We start from the raw sequence: 16,867 nt of genomic DNA, 5'->3' as shown, positions 1-16,867 counted from the left end.
TTTAATTCGTTTTTGTTACGTTTGTCTTCGAGTTTTACTATCTCAGTGTTTATATTATTTGGCATTGTTGTGTGGCTTCTATCTATATTTTTCTGATGTATTTTTCCTTTTAAATGTTCTATTTCTATTTCTGATATTTTTTTGCGCTGAGAATATATCTTCGTATGTTAGCTAGTTTATTAGGGTTCATTACTGTATCCAAGTCTTTATTTAGGTCATTCTTCTTCCATATTTTATATGTATGTGTCCATTTATGCCTTTTTGGTTTTATTTGCGGTATATGAGGAACAACGTCCGGCCCTTTATTTTGACGGTCATCATTTTCGTAGGGTAACGCGTCCGTACATTTCTGCTGTCAAATTGTTTTGCACGTGTAGTTTTTCGTACTTTTTGTGTAACAAGTCTAAAGTACGCACTTCCCGATTGTTATTCTTGGAATACCCATTGGTACGTGTGTTTCTGGTCAACATCAGCTTGTTTGCTACGAGCCACATACTTGCCATGCAGAGGTTTCTGTTCCCATCTGCTAGCTAACTTTTCATGCGTTTTTATTATTATTATATTATTATTATTATTATTATTATTATTATTATTTATTATTATTATTATTATTATTATTATTATTATTATTATCATCATCATCATCATCATCATCATCATCATCATGATTATTATTATTATTATTTAAGACGTCGAACAGTATCCAGTATCCTAATGTTGTTCATTGGAGATATTGTGTCTACCGGGGTTTTGTACTGACTGTCAAGTCACAAGGACCTCAGACAAATATCACTTTACGCAATATTCGTGCAGTTCTAAGTAATGCCGATTTTTGCAATACACCTAGATCGTAGGGTATTTCTGATGTTTCCACATGCTTCTTCAACTTGGGCAGTATTGAAACTAGTGCTTTAATGACAACAGGGACAGCCTCTATGTTTGACTCTCGTAACTGCCACACCTTTGCGAAATCAATTCTTAGGTCTCAATATTTATCAATCGTTTCTCTTTCATGATAGTATGTCACGTTGATTAATAGGCCCTCTTGTTTGTCCCTCTTAAAGGTTACTATTCCGGGACCTCGGTGCTCTAAAATCTTGCTTGTCTGGAAATCAATGTCCCAGAGGATTTTTGCCTTCCCTTATTCGTCCATTACTTTTTCCGGTGTATGCACCTATTACCTCGTATCCACACTTCCGGCATAGTAGCCAATGGCGGTTTTGATGTTCCTTGTCGTGTTTGTGCTTGTACTGTTTCTGAACAAGATTTTCACAAGCACTAACAATGTGAGTCACGCTTTCGACCCTCTTCCCGCACATTCTGCAGATGTCCATTGCACTTGTGTGATCTATATCAATTTTCACTGAGTTGATATTCAATGCCTGATCCTGGGTAGCTATAATTGGGCTTTCAGTTTCTTTTTTAGGTCACTCTTGCTGAGCCACCTCCATGATGCTTCTTGGTCTTTTAAGTAGTTAGTTCGATAGTGGAACTGTAATTCCATGCGGTATAGGGTTCCTTTTCTCTATCGTTGGCCGTTCGTGATTGGAATTCATGAGCGCTCTTAAGCCCATTTTTGGTAAATCCTTCTGCATTAGCAGCATAGTGTAGCAAGTCTTGTTTTTATTTACAAAGTATTTCTGCCATGGTACTTATTTTCACTTTGGTGCACTCATCCCACATTTACTTTTACACCTCTTCGCGTACAGCCTCTGTATATTCGCTTTAGGTTGGAGGACACCATGCATTATCATTGTTTTCGGGGAGTGTGATCGAGTTTGTGAATCTCCGCTTGTGTCTATCTCAGGATGGTAGCACTTTAGCGGACTACAGCAATTGCCCATATGTCAATGGCAGTCACAAGTTTCCTTGGGCTGAGTTTTGATTTCAAAAGAAGTTTGAGGTGCTTCGAATATGTAGTGATGAGTTTGTCTTTTATTTCTCTGTGCAAGATATTGTCCAGCACCAGGATCCCAAGGTACTTGAACCCATCATCAATTGGGTATTCAATTCTCTCTCCGTTGGGCAATCCTATGCCCCTACAATCTCTCTTTTCTCTCGTTTTTAAGTGAGCACCGCAAACTTCGAGATGCTGAATTTCATCCCTATATCCTTGCTGAACATCTGCAGTCTCCACCAGCCTCTCTCTTTCAGGCTCTGTTTTTGCGAACAGCCTGGAAATCTAGAGTCAATAAAATCTTGGAAGACCTGTTTTACAGCATCGTGGGAATTATTTTTTCTCCTGTCAAAAAGTTAATCAAATTCTGGAAGAAGTGGTAGTCAGTGGGGGCAACATCAGATGAGTATGGAGGATGATGGAGACCTTCCAACTCCAAATCCAGTAGTTTCGGCAATGTCATTTTTGTGATGTGTGGTCTGGCGTTGTCCTGCAATAAAACAGAAGTGGATCTGTTGACTAATTTATGCTGTTTTTTATAAGTTTCTGCATCATTTGGTCCAGTTGGCTGCAGTATAGTTTGGCTGTGATTGATAAGCCAGGTTTAATAATATCATAATAAATGACATCTGCGCCAGACCACCAAACACACACCATTAGCTTGATGGATTTTACTTTTTGGAGTCTGTTTTGGTGGCTCGTCTTTGTTCAACCATTGTACTGAATCTTTACGGCTGTTCTATTGGATCCATTTCCCATCACATGTTACAGTTCGATTCAAAAATTATTCATTTTTCTAACGAGCAAGTAACATAATGTAGGCTTCCAAACGTTGCTGTTTCAGATTTTCATTGAGTTCATGCGGAACCCACTTATCCATCTTTCTCACTTTACCGATTTGAAATAGCTGACTCAATAGTGTTTGCTTGCTAACACCAAACAACAACGATAATTTGCGGGCACTTTGAGAAGGATCTGGCTTTCAGTTCGTCATTATCCACCATCGTTTCTGGTCGACCACGTTGCTCATTTGTGAGAATGAAATTTTGCAAACCAATTTGTTACTGTCTGCTGTGTAATAACATTAGAATGAAATACTCCATTAATATTCCGAGCCGTCTGTGATGCTGTATTTCCAAGAAAAACTCATATTTCAAAACTACGAATTTCCGACTTATCCATCTCTAAACAAAGATAGCAAAAACGATTTATAAATACTTTATAAAGCGCAAAATGAGTTATAATAAAGGAATAGATGTGTCAGCTTTCTTACAAAAAATAAAGGTTGTAAAAATATTATAATGGCGCAAAATGATCAGCTGTCAAAAGTTACTACATACCTTACTACAAATTTCATAATTCACGACCTACTATTTGTGAAAGTTGGCTCCAAGTCTCACCCAGAGACCTCAAGAGATAACAAGTTACGAGTTCATGTTGGTGTCATGCCTAGAGTGTCATATAATATTGTAATTGAGAATGTTTAAAAAAACATATGACAGTTATGAATCTGTTTTAAAGTTTGAGATTGATTTTACGTACGATATGGGCAGATCCCATGAGCATTACCCTTTGAATTTCTGCCATTTTGGTATCTGAGCTAGGTAAGACTCAGTCCCTTTTACTATCATTCTTAGGGCACCTATGATAACAGGTATTGCACAATTTGTTGTAGATCTTGACAGATACAATTATGTCAATTGGGACAGTCATATCAATGAGGAAGCTTGATTTTTGCCAGAAGTCTTTCAATATAATGTCTGGCCTTGAACGGTGAAGTTCAAGAGAAGTGAGATGTGATCATTTTCAAGCACTGGAGGTGGTTTGTCGTCCCACCAGTTATTTTATCATGTGGTAGGTCCAGGTTTTTGCAAATTACCCAGTGAATATATTGTGCTGCTCTCTCATATCTGTTGAGATACGCTGTAGGCGCAGGAAGACTGCACATGGAGACAACATGGTCAACTGTTACATTTTTTGCTGACATACACGACATGTTGAGCTACTGCCGTTCTTTAACATGTTGGCCTGGTATTTTCTTGTAGGTAGGCATTGATGTTGGGCCGCTATCATAAACTCTTCCGTTTCTGGTTTTAAGCACAAAAACACTAACCATTGATGGGCAAGGGCTTTGTCAACATCGGCACTAATAGCTCTCTTTGGGTATTTGCCATTAAGAGGTTTTTCTTGCTATTTATCAGTAAGAATATCTAGGGCAGCAGTTTAGTACGGGTTTTCATACGCTTAGCTTTTTCTGTGCGTGTTTCTAGTACATCTAATTCTGGAATTTGTTGTATTTGGAAATCACTTAGATATTACTTCACCTGTTTTGTTACTGAGTATGATGCTTACTTACTTCATACTTTGAGACAAGTTTTAACATCCAGTCCTCAGAGTTTTTCAAGTAGTTGTCTAGGCCAATTGTGGCAATATTCATTATTAATTCCAGTTATATGAGTCCACGGCCATCCTCTTTTATTGACAGGTAAATTCCTTCTATATCTGCCTTTGTGTGGTGCATTCTATACAATGTTAAGAATTTTCGTGTTTTCTTTCAAGTTTACATATTTCAGTAATTGACCAGTTATTAATATTGAAACTGGTATTCGTAGCTCTACGCCGCTTCTAGCTCCTTTATGATATTCAGCTGGTCAAGATTAACTTTGGATGTTTCTGTCAATTTTGCTTTGATAAAGGTAGCTTTTGCACATTTCTCGAAGACAAATTGCATTCTGATGTCATCACTGAACTGAATAGTTTAACAATCGCTAGTAAGACCTCTAGTTGTGGTCATTTCCTTTTCTTGCAATGAGCTCTATATCGTCCATGTAAATGAGATGATTTATAATTTTCTAAATATAATTTTCTAAGCATAATTTTATCAAACATTTTATAGCCGTATTGTACATCATCGCGCAATTTCGAGAGAGGCATTAAGAGAAAAGGCTAAAGAAAAGAGGAGTGGTGATAGTGAGTCACTCTAGAAAATGCCACATGAAATTCTTATATCTCCAGCATTAAGAGATTCATTGTCACTGTTCAAAATCAGTGTGGTTCTCCATGATCTCATACTTACAAACAAGAGGTTTATCAGAGTAGGTGCTAATTTATACATTTCCAGACATTCCTTAATCCACCTACGCGGTAGACAATCAAAATCTTTTTTATTGTCTGCCCAGGCTATCGAGAATTTTTGTGTCGTTAGTTACAATCTTCCAAGATCATCTTATTGGCGATTCGCTGATCTTTACAACCATAGGACCCACGCACATCCTTTTTGCTCATTATGCAATATGCCATTTTCTATTAAGAAACTATAGGTATATTCAGTCAAATCGGATGTTAGTATTTTAGACATTGTTGTTAAGCAGGTTATGGATGTATAATATTTGGGTTTATTTGTTTACACTCTCTTTACTCTTTTACTTGTTTAAGTCATTTTGACTGTGGCCATGCTGGAGTACCGCCTTTGGTCGAGCAAATCGACCCCAGGGCTTATTCTTTTTTAAGCCAAGTACTTATTCTATCGGTCTCTTTTACCGAACCGAGCAAGTTATGGGACGTAAACACACCAGCATCGGTTGTCAAGTGATGTTGGGGGGACAAAAACAGACACAGAAACATATACGCACACATACATACATACATACATATATATATATATATATATATATATATATATTATATATATATATATATATAATATATATATATATATATTATATATATATATATTAAAAAAGGAGATGTGGAACACCCGTTGTGATATATAAAAAAGGAAATGAAGAAAATGCTGACAAAATAATATAAGTAATTTAAGTAATTTAATTAGGTGAAAGTTCTTTTTACCGGTTGCGCATTTGTTATGCTTATCAAATTTTTTTAAAGAGAGATAGAGTTCCTTTCTGATGGATTTTTTCCTCTTATCTGACTTTATGTTGGGTTTGCTGTCTCGTATATGTGAAAAAAGAGGCTCCAGAGTTGTTTAAGATTTGCTTGGTTTCGTGCCTAAAATTTTTTGTGGACAATGTTCAATACAATTTTGATTGGTCATTATGAAGGGGTCATGTGAATGTTTGAATGGAAATTGGTGTTGGGGTAAGAAAAAAGGCTCCAGAGAAGTTAAAATTTGGCTAGTGTCGCGCCTAAAATTTCTCATTGGTCATAATAAAGAGGTCACGTGGATGTGGTCATAATAGAGAGGTCACGTGAATGTTTAGAATTTTCGAAAATAGCGTTGTTGAAAATTCTTATTGTTCAGGCTGGTCAGTAGACGTCATGTGGATATTTTAAATAGCTTTTTAGCGCGTAGTTAGGGAGTGTATTTTCCGTTTGACTGAATTTGAGCTGGATAAGTAAGTTCGTTTAGGATAGGAAGAGCTATATGTATGTACGTGTGCGTCTCTGTGTGTGTGTGTGTGTGTGTGTGTGTGTGTGTGTGTGTGTGTGTGTTTATATGTATGTTGGGGCGCGCGCGCGTGTATATATGTGTGCGTGTGTGGGTACAATTTTCAATATTTATAGTTCTGCTGGCCTTGTGCCTGTATCGGGAAGCAACGTGTTTGTGTGAAGTCAATATTTACAGTCATTTCCAAAAATAGTGTTGGATGTTTTGCACTCGTATCCAGTTATGTGTATGTGTGGAACCATATATTTGCGTGTGTCATGGTGTTAATATCTGGGTAAAAGTGTGTGTAGGGTATGTGCAGGTGTAAGTGTGTTTGTTGTGGGTTCGTGTTAGGGGGATGTGTTTAGAAGTGGTCTGTATTTATTAATAAGGTGGGATTCCATGGTTATTCGCTGGGTATGAGTGGCATTGTCTTTAAATTTGTAGAGGGGAAAGATTCTAAAATTGGGATGAAGTTGTGCGGCACAGGTATCAATATGTGCACTAAGTGCTATTTTTCTGTATTCCTGTATTTTTATTTGGGATCTGTGGACAGTCATGCGTTGGCGGAGGCTATTTTTAGTTTGGCCTATGTAGTTTTCATTACAGCCCGAGCAAGTTAAGACATATACTAGGTTTTCTGATGCGCATGTGAAGTTGTGTTTTACTGTGAAACGTTGTCCTTGTTTAAAAAAGAATTCCGGACCTTCTATTAGGTTGATGCATATACCACAATTGGGTCTATTGCATTTGTTTACTGTGGGTTTAGTTGTTGTGGTTGGCAGTATTTGACATTTGTTAAGATGGTTTTCAATGATTTGGGTCGCCTTTTGCTCTTTATGATTTCGTGTGTTAGGAGGATTTGGTTCATTCTATGGTCCTTTTTTAACAGAGGAATGTTCTGGAGGATGGTGTCAAAAGCTTCATTGTTGAGGGGGTTATGTGTAGAGATGTATGGTAGAGTATGGGGTTTCGATATAACAGGTTTAGGGTGTCTAAGTTCCTGTGTGCTGAGTTTTAGGGCGCGTTGGATCCCATTGTCAATTAGTGACGTGGGGTAATACCTGCTTGTTAATGTGTCCTTGAGTTCTTGTAGACGTAAGAGACGGGTGTTTTTATTGGAGACTATAGTGCAAATTCTCTTGGCTAAGTTGTAGGGAATGTTAATTTTAACGTGTCTAGGGTGGCATGAATTGAAAGGGAGGTATTGCTTGGAGTCTGTGGGCTTGTAGTATATGTCTGTTTCTATTTTTTTGTTGTGAATTTTAATGAGGATGTCGAGGAAGTGAATTTGTTGAGGGCTGTATTCCATTGTGAAAATAATGTTTGTGTTGAGCCCATTTATAAGGATGTGAAATTCTTTAAGCTTCTCGACGGTTTCGGACCAAAGGATGAAGCAGTCATCAAGATATCTCTTCCAGTTCTTCTCTATGTGTGTGTGAAGAGTGGTGCCAAATTGGTTAAGAACGTTATTATAGAGGGTGATTTCCAGGTATCCCATGACTAGGTTGGTGTAAGTGGGAGCTGTTTTCGTTCCCATTGCCGTCCCTGATTTCTGTCTGTAGAATTTGTTGTTGAAGGTGAATAAATTATTCTCTAAGATGAATTTGAGTCCTTCTAAAATAAATTCCTTTTTGATGCGGTGTGGGAGATCGTTGGAGTAATTATCCAGCCAGAATTGGATAGCTTCTATTCCTAGGTTGTGGGGGATGTTGGAGTAAAGATTAACTACATCTCTCTTAAAAAAATTTTGATAAGCATAACAAATGCGCAACCGGTAAAAAGAACTTCACCTAATTAAATTACTTAAATTACTTAAATTATTTTGTCAGCATTTTCTTCATTTCATATATATATATATATATATATTATATATATATATATATATATATAATATATATATATATATATATATATATATAATATATATATATATATATATACGACGGGCTTCTTTCAGTTTCTGTCTACTAAATCCATTCACAAGATTTTGATCGGCCCGAGGCTATTGTATAAGACACTTGCCCAAGGTGTCATGCAGTGGTACTGAACCCGAAACCATGTGGTTGTTAAGCAAGCTACTTATCACAGAGCCACTCCTACACCTCATATTTTGGAAGTAGGAATGTAATACCAAGAGGGAATCATAGTAGGTTGTTGCAAAACGTCGTTGTAAAGTTTTGTTGGCAGTTCATGGCTCCCTGGGAAGGCATTCAACAAGAAGTTAAGAATTTTATTCTTTCTTGGAGATTGCCATTTGCTTGAGTTCCTGAGAGATCTTACATCTTCTACCTTGATACCCTCCCACTTTTGCTCTTCTAAGGAGTCTAAGTCTGCAGATATTCTATTAATACAGGGTGTTTTTCATTCTGTGTTTTTTTCTTCTGCCCAAATATTATTCCAAAATTTCTGCACTTCTTTTGATGGGTGAGACTTTACTGTAACTGGTATTTCCCCTTGTCTTCCTGTAAAAAGATTTGGGGGTATTTTTAAACATATTATTGTCCTTGAAGAATCTAACGCGCTTTTCATACCTTGCTATGCGGGCAGCTTTAGCACACACCTTTTGCTTGATGGTTTCTATGGTGGCATCAATGTCAAGAATGATTTTTATATTATATTTTTTCTTTAATTTTCCGGTTTCTGTAGGTTTGGTAGTTTTGTCAAACTTAAGGTTTTCCAAACATTCTATGTTAGACCTATATTGTGGTATTGATGTCAAATATAGTTTTCATATATATGAAAACGATATTTGACATCGATACCACCATAGAAACTATCAAGTACAAGGTGTGTACTAAAGTTACTGGCATAGCAAAGTATCAAAAGCGCGTTAGGTCCCTCGAGCACAAAAATATGTTTTAAAATTTCTTAATCCAGTTATGTGGTAGTCTATCAAAAGCTGTTTTATAGTCAATCTAGGCTATTGACAAGTTTTGTGTCAATTGTGACAATCTTCTAAGATCATCTTATTGATGAGTAGCTGGTCTTTACAACCATAGCATCCACGTTTACATCCTTTTTGCTCATTAGGGAATATGCCACTTTATATTAAAAGACTATAGGTATATTTAGTCAGGACAGATGTTAGCGTTTTATAAATTGTTGTTAAGCAGGTTATGTATCTCTAATATTTTGGTCCATTTGTTTGGTCCATTAACTAACCAAGAGGGAATCATACTAGGTTGTTGCAAAGCGTCATTGTAAAGTTCTGTTAGTAGTTCATGACTCTCTGCGAAGGTATTCAACCTGAAGTTAGGAAGTTTATCCTTTCCTGGAGACTGCCATTTGTTTGACTTCTCGAGAGCAGATCTTACATCTTCTACCTTATACCCTCCCACTTTTGCTCCTTAGGTTTTGAAACTTCACTGTTATCAGACCAGCTGTTATGAAATTACCCCCCATTGTTTATAATAATATATAGTGTGATTTGTGGGAAATATAGCTGTTATATCTAGCAATTCGAATGATTAAATAGAGATACTGTTGTTACAACACTTCGTGAGCTATAATAACTAGCGGAATATATTTTGCATATATATTTAAAAGAAGGGTGGAATTCAAAATAGTTTTATCTGCATTTGAGTTATTGGATCTAAGTGACTTAGATGACATTGCTATTGCAGTTAGAAGGGCTAAGAATGGAGATGAATTAACCCTTTTGAAACACTTCAGTCGACAGTTAAAGATTCCTTAAAATCCAGTCGTCTTGTATGCAACGACGAACGATTTGTTAAGAATCTCTCAATCAATGTGATTATTGGAAGGCTGAAGTTTTTAAATGACCATCTCTTTACTGGAATTTTCACAATCAGCTATAGTTAGAAATTATACAAGACATCAAATCTACAATATGGTTTATAACGAAATTGGTGTGTCATGTGCGAAATAAGGTCTCTTATAAATGTGATCCTTAGGAATCACTGAGTGACGGAAAAATTTCATGGAAATAAAGAAGGGACTATTTTACAATAAAATTAGGGATGCTTGAGATAAGAGCAACAGTCGGATTTTTTTTAAGTTAAAAGGTTTGTTTTGCTAAGCTTTAATGATGCAGTAGTCTGTTTCTATACACGTTCATAAAAAAGTAAGCAGTACCAAATTAGATGAGTTTAGCCCCAGCTCTCAAACATACAATTCTAATGTTGGGGGTTAGAATACCATCTTGTTATATTTTGATGAATAAAGCAACTGTCAGTGCTGGTGCAAGGGACGTTTATAAGTAATGCCTCTGACGCACTTGCAGTTGTTTGATCAAGCTGAAATTTTGCAGGTGCAATTATTTGTATCTCTATAGATGAGGCGGCAAATTACAGCTCTGAACTAATTGTGATTTCTGATTTACAGGTGTTTGAACAGAGTCAAGTGTGAAATGGAGCCTGTTGAGTGTCGAGCAGTGATCCGGTTTTTGTATTTGAAATGACGCACACCACGGGAGACTTTTGATGAAATGAAAGTAATTATGGTGATGATGCCCCATCATATGACCTTGTAAAACGCTGGCATCGTGAATTCACACATGGTCGGAACTCTGTGGAAACAGCTCCCAGATCTGGTCGCCCCCTTCTGCCACTGATGAGGCACCTGTCCGTCAAGTTGAGGCTGCCGTCTTGGAAGATCGACGCATAACTATTCGCCAAATAGCCCATGAGGTCAAGATTAGTACCGGGTCTGTGGAAACTATCATTCATGACCATTTGCATATGCAAACGGTGTCTGCCAGATGGATTCCGAGGTTGCTCATGCCTTTCCAGAAGCAAGAACGCGTCGAGTGCTCGAGGGTGAATTTGGAGATGTGCCAAGAAGATGAGTCAAACTTTTTCAAAAGTCTGATTACACATGATGAAACCTGGGTCCATCACGATGATCCAGAGACCAAAGCCCAGTCAATGCAGTGGAAGCACCGTGACTCACCCTCTCCAAAAAAGGCATGGGTGCAGCCCTCCGCTGGCAAGGTCATGCTCACAGTCCTCTGGGTCCAGGACGGAGTAGTGATGACAGATTTCCTGGCGAAGGGTACCACAATTGCAAGAGCCTATTATTCTTCACTTTTGAGGAAATTAAGAGAAGTTATCAAAATCAAGAGGCGGGGCAAGATCAGCAAAGGCATCCTCCTCCTGCAGGACAACGCTCTGGTCCACAACTCGCGTGTCGCCAGATCAGAAGCACAGGCGTGCGGCTATGAACTCATCCCCCATCCCCTTACTCTCCTGACCTTGCACCCTCTGATTTTCCCCTCTTCCCAGCCATGAAGTTGTTTTTGAAAGGAAAACGTTTCTCAGATGATGCAGATTTGTTTTCTGAAGTCACGTCATGGTTGAAGGACCAAGCTGGGGTCTTCTACAAAAACCGTCTTCAGAGCTGCATCAAACAATGGGAGAACTGTATACCTCTGGGTGGTTCCTATGTAGAAAAAGACTAATAACTGTGCCAAGTTTCGTTGCTCTACTGCTATGGGAAGTGGGTCAGGGGCATTACTTATTGAACGCCCCTCGTAACTATATTGACAGGAGATTGAGAGAGTGCTGAAGAAAAGGAAATTCTAGAAAGAGATATGTTGTGTATTCCAAAACGAAATTAGTAAGGAAATGTCTACCAATTCTACTTGTCAGTGTGCAGTTGTAAATTAGGCTCATTTGGGGCGCAATGGGAAGGAGAAACAGTCAGATAATAGTTAGTAGCGTCCTGAAATTAACATAAGTCATTACTTTTCAAAATGATCTAACACATGAAATATATTTCTCTTGTCTTCCTAAAGCCGAATGTCCGACGTCAGCCGGCTATACTTACCAACCAGAATTGAGATTGTGTTATCAAATAGGCTCCACGATAACTTCATGGAATAACGCTGCAGACAATTGCAATAAGGATCGAGGACGACTTATTCACATTAAAAATGATGAAGTAATGAACTATCTAAAAGCACAATTATCACGGAGTGAGCAACATTTTACTATTTAATACACACATGCAACACGTCTGTCTGTCTGTCTGTCTCTCTCTCTCTCTCTCTCTCTCTCTCACACACACACACACACACATATATATATATACATATATATATATATATTATATATATATATATATATATATATATATATATATATGTGTGTGTGTGTATACAAATGTACACATGATATACCTCATATCATAAACTATAACAGATTTAATGTCACTCAAAATTGCAATTTCCTCCCATTTTGCAAACAAAATTCCGTTTTCCTGCTAATGTTTCTCTGATTTGTACACTATGTTCTGAGTGTTTCTCTTTTTGGGAATACATCAAATGTAATAATTTAATTTCATTTATTGTTTAAAGATTTATATTGTCATTTACTGCCAATGAGTTTACAAAAGAAAATGACTTTGCCAGTTAAGAATAACTTAAGTAATGATTTATTTTAGATTTTATACTGTTTGTTATACGTAAAAATTCGAATAGAGCGTTGAAACTAAGAAAATATATTTTTTATAAATCGTATTGTTATAAATAGTTAGAGAATTTAACGTATGAATTTTCTTTTGAATCAATCTTTTCGTTCTATGGAACATCTTTCGGACTACACCCTCTTCAGTATTAATAACGACAGTAGTATCATGTCGAGTTAGAGTATTGAGTTTCCCTATTACAGATACATTATTGACAATATAAATACAGTCTCAACGAAATAATCCTCCTTTGAATTTTGATTTTGGTTTTTATCAATACAACATCAATGCTTGTAGGAGAATGCAAGAGTCGATTAAATTAATCAACGAATTCATAATAGTCATCCTTTTAAATTCCAATAACTTGAAAGGTTCAGTCTGTTTAGTTTTGAATTCATATGCAAACAGAAGAAATAGATAATTTACTTGCTATATAGCCAGCATTAGACAATAATTTGCGGTTAATTTCATTTTATATACGAAGAACATGAAAACATAGTGTATTTTGAAATATTTCGTCACAGTTGCTGAAATGTTCTTGCCGCCAGAATCGACGAAGAGATTTCAGTATCTAGTTTACTGATGTACGTAACAAGAAATCAATTTAAATTAATATATACGTTAGGTTATGTGATTACTTTGCCATAATTCAAAATTTTTCGCTAATTTTCCAGTACACTAAAATTACGGCGCACACAAGCAGGTCATATGTGGGTTCTAAGTGTGCTGCGACACAGTGAGGAAAAATATGTACACTGAATGAGCGTTCATCTTACAGAAGATGGGAGTCGACTGTTTCTCGAAATGCAGTGTATAGTCAAGTATACACCATGTAAACACAAATAAGACAGGATGTCATGAGTAATCTGAGCTAAATATCAACAATCACACCAGCAACAACAACAACAGCTAATGCTACTACTACTACTACTACTACTACTACTACTACTACTACTACTACTACTTACTACTACTACTACTACTACAAGACAATATATTTGCTCAAACATGTATCGAATTATAACGAATGTCTTCAAGCTGATTATTAATCAAATTTTTTGTTTTCCGTTTGTTTTCAGCTGCGGCGCAGTCAGGTCAGTATTATATTGGATCAAGTAGAGATCTTAACAAGAACGTCTTTGTATGGCAAACTGGAGAAGCACTAACATATTCTCGTTGGTTTTATCCTAATCCCTCTGGTGGAAATGAACACTGTGTTAGCCTTGTGCCAACCGCAGATTTCGGATGGAATGACGTTCCTTGTCGCAACCCGAACATAGGGATGCAAATATGCGAGATAGTTGTTCTATAAATGTTTGGCAGAACGAAACGTAATTCCACACACACACACACACACACACACACACACACACGCACGCACACACACACACATTCACACACACACATACACATACACGCACACACACTGTATATATATAAATATTTATATATAGATATATATATATACATACATATATATATACATATATACACACACGCGCGCACGTACACACACACGAACGCACGAACACACACTCACAAACCCACACATGCACACACAAATGTAATGTTAACTTTGGTTGTGATTGGTCAGAAATTTACCATTGGTTTCACATCTCTTGTTGCTATTAGTAACACAAGCGATAAACCAGATGGAGGCACATAACGTCCTTACTAATGGAGATAGAAGTTTGAAAAAAAAAGTCTTAAACGAAATTCTTCGAGGGGAAAAACCCTTCTTGGTGAAGTGGAGCTATTTCTCATTGACCAGTTTTAGCTGTGTCCGGACGAGTAGGTTTATGTACGATTTCCGTTCACAAGTCAGTAGGCAAGGAATTCCATCTCTTGAGCTAGTAATTTTCTCATAAGAGCATCTCACTTTCAAAATTGTGAATACTCACCTAGGGACTTCTGAAATTCAAAAAATGTTTTTATTTTGTCCTCTTATGTCGAAAGATTTGCATTGAAAGCATGGAATTCTCCGCTTGCTGACAACTGATGAAAAACCGTATATGAACTGACACAATTAAAATACAAGTGGAAATGGTCAAGGGGGAATGAATCCGTAGCACCCACAAGATTTTCCTTCGAAGAATGTCGTTTCAGGTTTTTTGTTACAATCCAGACTGACTCATACTGTATTTTTAGTTCCGTTAGTAAAGTGGTTCCCTGCTTCAAACCAGCAAATCTGATGTGTCACTTATATTAAGAACGGTAATACACGTGAAACTAATTGTAACGTTTTGGCCGGCCATATCCAGCGACTACGCAAAACATAATTCTTTTAAATATCTTTCAGAGTTTGCATATTGGTACTAATGAACAAGCGACCGATTATATATATATATATATATATATATATATATATATATATATATATATATATATATATATATATAGATAGATAGATAGATAGATAGATAGATAGATAGATAGATAGATAGTTAGATAGATAGATAGATAGATAGATAGATAGATAGATAGATAGATAGATAGATAGATAGATAGATATAGATAGATAGATAGATGATAGATAGATAGATAGATATAGATAGATAGATAGATAGATAGATAGATAAAAGAAAAAATATTATAGATACTTGGTGCATCTTATTTGTATCACAATGGAAACGTAATGCAAAAAGTGATACTTATAAGATTAAGGATAAAAAAAACCGGATCAACACATCAACCAGTTTCAAAATACAGTCCTGAAATTAGTTATTACGTAATTCAAGCCCGGAAAATATACTTACGTTTCCTTGGAGATACCCGGCAATATATGCTTTCTTACATCTACAATCGTTTGAATGTTGATGATTCAAACATGCTGTCGGATTGAAACATGTGTAGGATTTTGAGAGGATATTTTTTGGTTGCTTTGTTGATCCGTTTTCTTTTATCCTTATTCTTACATGTATCACTTTTACTTTGCATTACTTTTCCATTTTGATACAAATAAAATGAATCAAGCATCTATTTATTTTTCTCCATTTTATTTTATTATCTTTATACTTTATTAGAGTGTTTATACATATATATTGAGAACCTTTATTTCAATATACTTGATAAAGCCAGATTGCATCTGAATTGTTATTAGTAATCCCTTACTTATTATGTGGTTTCTATGAAGACTGCTTTGGGTATTTACTTATGGAATTCTGGGGCGATAAATCATGCTATATAATTATAAGCTAAGAATCAGAAACCAAAAATAGAAAAAAAGTTATGCAAAGATATATATACACATATTTAACTGTGCTCACATGCAAATATATGCATATATTTGTACATTATCATGGGTATGTTATAATCAACCCTCATAGACTTACGAGGGGCGTTCAATAAGTAATGGCCCTGACCCACTTCCCATAGCAGTAGAGCAACGAAACTTGGCACAGTTATTAGTCTTTTTCTACATAGGAACCACCCAGAGTTACGCATTTCTCCCATTGTTTGATGCAGCTCTGGAGATCGTTTTTGTAGAAGACCCCAGCTTGGTCCTCCAACCACGACGTGACTTCAGAAATCAAGGCTGCATCATCTGGGAAACGCTTTCCTTTCAAAAACAACTTCATGGCTGAGAAGAGGGGAAAATCAGAGGGTGCAAGGTCAGTAGAGTAGGGGGGATGGGGGATGAGTTCATAGCCGCACGCCTGTGCTTCTGATCTGGCGACACGCGAGTTGTGGACTGGAGCGTTGTCCTGCAGGAGGAGGATGCCTTTGCTGATCTTGCCCCGCCTCTTGATTTTGATAGCTTCTCTTAATTTCCTCAAAAGTGAAGCATAATAGACTCCTGTAATTGTGGTACCCTTTGCCAAGAAATCTATTATAATTACTCCGTCCTGGTCCCAGAAGACTGTGAGCATGACCTTGCCAGCGGAGGGCTGCACCCTTGCCTTCTTTGGAGAGGGTGAGTCACGGTGCTTCCACTGCATTGACTGGGCTTTGGTCTCTGGATCATTGTGATGGACCCAGGTTTCATCCTGTGTAATCAGACTTTTGAAAAAGTTTGACTCATCTTCTTGACACATCTCCAAATTCATACTCGAGCACTCGACGCGTTCTTGCTTCTGGAATGGTGTGAGCAACCTGGGAATCCATCTGGCAGACACCGTTTGCATATGCAAATAGTCATGAATGATAGTTTCCAC

General features: G+C 36.9%; 1 protein-coding gene across 1 annotated transcript in view; it reads right to left on the bottom strand.

Moving 5' to 3' along the window:
• Positions 1-16,867, bottom strand: part of LOC118764652 (C-type lectin BML-2-like) — a 211,924-nt gene that overhangs the window by 166,644 nt on the left and 28,413 nt on the right. The gene's annotated exons all lie outside the window — the stretch shown is intronic.

Source organism: Octopus sinensis, linkage group LG1 (assembly GCF_006345805.1).
Source record: "Octopus sinensis linkage group LG1, ASM634580v1, whole genome shotgun sequence".
NCBI lineage: Eukaryota > Metazoa > Mollusca > Cephalopoda > Octopoda > Octopodidae > Octopus > Octopus sinensis.
The sequence above is the reverse complement of the archived record's forward strand: the minus strand, read 5'-3'. Positions and strand labels throughout refer to the sequence as shown.